General features: G+C 41.5%; 1 pseudogene; it reads left to right on the forward strand.

Annotated features, from left to right (window-relative positions):
• The first annotated feature begins 610 nt into the window (after positions 1-610).
• LOC101606310 lies at positions 611-5,693 on the forward strand (annotated as a pseudogene).
• The last annotated feature ends 244 nt before the right edge of the window (positions 5,694-5,937 follow it).

Raw genomic sequence — 5,937 nt, forward strand, 5'->3', positions numbered from 1 at the left:
TACAGATTTGAAAATTATCCTTTGACATCTATGCTTGTTTTTCCTTATATAGAATTAGAACTATTAGAGCTGAGGATGACATGTCTTAAGGCCTTGTTTGTTTCCCCTCTTGGAAAGCTCTTGGGGTATTACTTAATAGGCCATTCATATATTTGAAGTATCCCTGTATCTTTGGTTATACATTTCTCTCTGAGTGTTTAAGACCAAGCAGCTACCCAAAATTTAATCAAAGATTAATTTTGGATATCATTAATGACTCGCCAAAGAAGACTTTAGGGACTCAGGAGTAGCCCTATAGCTTCTCTGATACTGATATTTTTGTCTGTTAGGATGAACCAGGGCCATGCTGGCCAAGTAGTTTTTCCTTCTTTAGGAAGCCAGGAGGACTGATTGCTCCTTAATTGTGTTTCTGGGTTTCTGTATCATCCCTGACCAGGAAGACAGGTGACTTTCCAGGGAGCCAGTGTGGAAGTGTCCCATAGTTTTCAGCAGCCTCATGATCTGGGAGCACAGGCCAAAATATTGACCTTTTTAGCTCCAGTGATTTCAATTGGCTTTGGCTTCTACATAGCTTATTAACACACTTAGAAAGTAAGATACACCAACCAGGATGTATGAACGTATAGAGCACATTTGATTTTTGAAATATTTAGTTACAGAATGGCACAAGAGCTTAAGGTCATTTTGTCCTGTGGCTATATAGGCCATATTTGAGGCATAGAAAGTAGGCACATATCCTTTAAGTATCTAATAGTTATAAATACAGGCAGAACCTGTTATCAGTCTTGACAATACAAATCTAAACCAATTAATTTAGCCTAGAAGTTGTCAGAAAAGGACAAGTAAGACAGTATAAAGTCTTAGCCTCTGTGTTTGCAAACATCTTTGATTAGTCCAGATACCTGTGTGTATACCAATTACACAGGGAACATGGAAACAGAGCCACAGAGCTTGAAATTCTCTCTTGGATGAGGACCATTGTTTGAGCACGAGGCTGAACCCTAAAGTAGGGAATATGTCTAAAGAGTTAATTTTGTTATAAGCACTGGGCTTGAGATGCCAGAATGAGACTATTACTTTACATATAATAGAGCAGAATCTGGTCTTTTTTGAGCCAAAACAGTTAAGCTCTAATATAACCCTTGCCAAATCTGTTTTGAAAGAGAAAACACTATTTGACAACCAAGGTGTTCAGCTTAATCTTGATAGCAATTGATCTTAGGTACTATAGAAATTTTTATTAACACAAAACAATTTTGTTTTACCCGTGACTTAAAATTGATAAAGCTGGGCTGGAGAGATGGCTTAGCGGTTAAGCGCTTGCCTGTGAAGCCTAAGGACCCCGGTTCAAGGCTCGGTTCCCTAGGTCCCACGTTAGCCAGATGCACAAGGGGGCTCATGCGTCTGGAGTTCGTTAGCAGCGGCTGGAAGCCCTGGCGTGCCCATTCTCTCTTTCTCCCTCTATCTGTCCTTCTCTCTGTGTCTGTCGCTCTCAAACAAATAAAAAAAAAAAATTGATAAAGCTTAGGCAAGCTATTCCAACATATTTTACTTAACAGGAAGGTGATAGTTATCGTTACTGAAGTTAAATCACTTAAACCTAAATGATTAAACCTAGTGATGACCATTCAATAGAATTACCATAAAAAAAAACTAGAACCTATATTTATTTATTTTTCGAGGTAGGGTCTCACTCTCGCCCAGGCTGACCTGGAATTCACTATGGAGTCTCAGGGTGGCCTCAAACCCATGGCGATCCTCCTACCTCTGCCTCCCAAGTGCTGGGATTAAAGGTGTGTGCCACCACGCCCAGCTCAGAACCTATCTTTAAAGTCACAATATCTTTAGGTATAAGTACCTCATCCTTGGAAATTAAACATTTATACATGAACCTTTATCTTAAGATTCAGTTTTTTTAATAGTTAAAACCTTGATGAATAGAGGAACCTAATTTACTGAGTCTTAAAGCTAGTTTGTATAACTCTCAAACCATAACAAATTAGCAACAGCGAGCTGTTAATGAGTAAGGCCTTAACTATAAGACTCAGTTTTTCTGATTAAAACTTTGGCATCAGGTAAACATATTTTGGATTTTATTTAATTAAATGTTCTTCCCTGAGCAACTTTCATTACTATCATGTTATTCTCTGGTGACATCTACCCTTTTTTCCCCTCCCTTTCTAGTCCCTTTTTAGAAAAATATTTTTATTTATTTATTTCAGAGAGAGGAGAGAGAGAGAGAGAGAATGGGCACACCAGAGCCTCCAGCTGCTGCAAGTGAACTCCAAATGCATGCACCACCTTGTACATCTGGCTTACGTGGGTCCTGGGGAATCGAACCAGGGCACTTTGGCTTTGTAAGCAAGGGCCTTAACTGCTAAGCCATCTCTCCAGCCCATAGTCCCTTTTTATTTTTTCTTGACTTCTTAACTACAATAAAACAGAAGTTGCCACCTGGAGCAACTGTTTTAAAGTTCTTATTTGGTTTGGCTACCAATTTTTGTAATTTTTTACAAATATCAGATGTTGACTGAGTTAAGAATTTATAAGAATTTCCTCCTCTATAGTGTCTGGGGTTACATTAGTATGTTTTCTAATTGACTCTTTAAGTCTCTGGAGAGAAGTAATGGACAATTCCTGTTCTCCCTGTATTATCTAAATGAGCACAGTTTCTAAGAAGACAGGGTAGCAGAGATTTTTGGGGTATCTTGGAAAGCCATCATCCCATCTGAAATAAAGTGGAGGAAAGTGAGAAGAGTCTAGAGCCAGGTTATGCCCAATCCTGGCTCACATCTTCTCCTAGAAGGGGGGCATCCTTCCAACCACATTTGGGAGAAGAAATTAGGGCTCTTTTATCTCCTTCCTACAGGGGTCCTCACCCAAATTTCCCCCCAACCATACACATAGTGTGGGGACATAGTGTGGTCTATGTGCCTCCAGGAGCAATGAAGGTCCAGGACAGGATATCCGTGCTCATCCTCCTGGCCAGCTCCTAAGCCCCTGGGGCCTCCAGCATTCCCCCAGCCCTGCATGTATCTTACATCACAGCATGTAAGCAGTGCCATTGGCAGGCTAAGCCCAAGTGTGAAGACTCCCGCATCTACTTCTGCCTTGACGGCCTATATGCTCTTCTGAGAGAAGAGTTTCTGGGACTGTTTTCCCTTCACCCTGTGGGGAAGCCTGGGATATGGGTCCCACCCCATTTGCAAAATGTTTTAGAATGGTCTAGGTACAAAAGATTGTTTGAAAGGTAATCTTTGGTTTTATTACCTTAAATATAGGGATCCTACCCTTTGTTGACATTAGAGAAAGAGAAACAGATGACAGAGAGCATGCCAGGGTTTCTAGCCGCTGCAAACAAACATGTGCCATCATGTGCATCTGGTTTATGTGGGTGCTAGGGTATTGAACCCAGGTCCTTAAGCTTCCCAGGCAAGCACCTTAACTGGTAAGTCATCATTTACTTGATGTCTTTTTATCACATCTGTTTATACCCTGATATACATTTTAGGTAAGTCTGATATTTGCCTTATATAAGGAGTTTATAACCTGATCAAGTACCTTGACTCAGTTTGCCTATTTGACCTTTTAGTTTACTGAGAAATCTCATTTGATAGAGGTGACTTTAGGTGTTCAAAAGAGGGGAGCCATAAAGAAAAACAAAGTTATATGCTGTTTGTCATTCCCTTTTCCTTGTCAGAGACAATTGACTGTTTTGTCTCTGGACAGGGCCTGGGGACACATGGCTTAAACTTGCATGGGGTCTCAGATAAAAGGGGCATCATCCCTTTCTCCAGAGTCCCATGACTTTAAATAGCATATGACAATAAGCAAAAGCAAAAGAAAATGACAGAGTGGAGAGCTAAGCATCCTGGCATTCTTTGTCTCACTCTGAAGTTGTTTGTTTTTACCTAGGAAATTTATTTTGCCCATTTGTAAACCATAAGGTGATAGGGTCTTGTTTATGTCTAACCTGGTTATACCTCCAAAGAATATGAATTACATCTGTGCTTATGGCTTTGTGACCTACCTAGCATAGTACATTACCTGTGTCTAATGCAAGTCTATGTCCCTATATAAAACTTTTAGCACATCCTTGTCTGTAAGCAGTTAAAAAATCTTTAATTTTAGGCATGGTATTTATGTTTAGCCTGAAAATTAGCTTTCTTTTCCTTTTAAAAGATTAATTTTCGGCAAAATTTGGTCCTTTTAGACCTCCTATATCTTTTCTACATATGCACCCCTTCATCCACATCTGTTAACATTCTGGTCTAAATGCCACTCAAAAAGCATTTTTTTAAAAATATATTTATTTACTTAGTTGAGAGCAGCAGAGAGAGAAAGAGGCAGAGAGAGAGAGAGAGAGAGAGACAGAGAGACAGAGAGAATGGGCACGCCAGAGCCTCCAGCCACTGCAAACGAACTCCAGATGTGTGTGCCCCCTTGTGCATCTGGGGAATTGAGCCTCGAACCGGGGTCCTTAGGCTTCACAGGCAAGCGCTTAACCACTAAGCCATCTCTCCAGCCCTCAAAAAGCATTTTTAACAAGCATTCTATATCCAACACTGAAAAATTCCTTCCCAGTTCCTTCAATCATCTCATCTTAACCCATAATTAACCATTTTTTTTTATTAGGGTTATTAAGAGAAACTACACCAAATTGATTAATCTTATATCCACTGACAAAGAAGCAAGTAGACTAGCTTCAAAGAGTTAACCATCTTACTGGTGCAAATTGGCAGAGGCACATCATTAGCAGAAAAACTTACACACACACACACACACACACACACATATATATATATATATATTCTATCTATCTATAGATAGACGAGTTGTCAAGGGAAAAGTAGAGTATCTTCTGAAGTGGAAGGGTTTCTCAGATGAGGACAATACGTAGGAGCCAGAAGAGAACCTGAATTGCCCTGACCTGATTGCTGAGTTTCTACAGTCACAGAAAACAGCACATGAAACAGATAAATCAGAGGGAGGCAAGCAAAAAGCCTACTCTGATTCTGAAGATAAGGGAGAGGAGAGCAAACCAAAGAAGCAAAAAGAAGAGTCAGAAAAGCCATGAGGCTTTGCCCGAGGTTTGGAGCCAGAGCGGATTATTGGAGCTACAGACTCCAGTGGAGAGCTCACGTTCCTGAGGAAATGGCAAAACTCTGATGAGGCTGATCTGGTCCCTGCCAAGGAAGCCAATGTCAAGTGCCCACAGGTTGTCATAGCCTTCTATGAGGAAAGGCTGACGTGGCATTCCTACCCTGTTGGGAGCCGTGCTGGCTTCGTCAGGCTTTGCTGCGTCAGCTTGTTTACTGCTTTTGCATCCTTCGTTTGCACATGAGCATATGACGTTATCCTAACATGGCTGCTCACCTATCCCAATTGGGTGATGCAAAGTCGTCTGATAAGACTTAAGCCAATCAGACGACGCTTCACATCTACATGACCACAAGTATATAAGCTTGGCGCTCCGTAGGGTCGGGGTCCTTCTCTCTATCAGCTAGGAGCTCCCAATAAAGTGTGCTTGAGAAGAATCCTGTTGTTGTCGTTCTTCCTGCTGGTGGGAGGGGCACAACACTACCCCTCAGAGGATGATGACAAAAAAGACGACAAGAATTAACTCTCTTGAGTATCAGCCCCTGTCACCTCTTGACTGTGGGCTTCAAGGGGGGAGGGAAGGAATTCTACTTGTCTTCATACCATACCATACAGGTGGCTTGAGAAGATGTCCTTTGAAGAGCCAGCATAGGTTCTGTGCCCTGCAACAGCCAGGGTGCTTTAAAGCTGTTCCAGCTGTGTAGTTTGTACACCCGTCCCAGTGGAGGGAAAGGGTGTTTCAAGGCAACCCATTCTGCACTTTGCTGAGAAAGGCAAAGGGCCTTCTATGAAGGACAAAAGCTGCAGAACTGGGTGTGTGGGAGAGCAAAAAAGATG

Source organism: Jaculus jaculus, chromosome 2 (assembly GCF_020740685.1).
Source record: "Jaculus jaculus isolate mJacJac1 chromosome 2, mJacJac1.mat.Y.cur, whole genome shotgun sequence".
Classification (NCBI taxonomy): Eukaryota; Metazoa; Chordata; class Mammalia; order Rodentia; family Dipodidae; genus Jaculus; species Jaculus jaculus.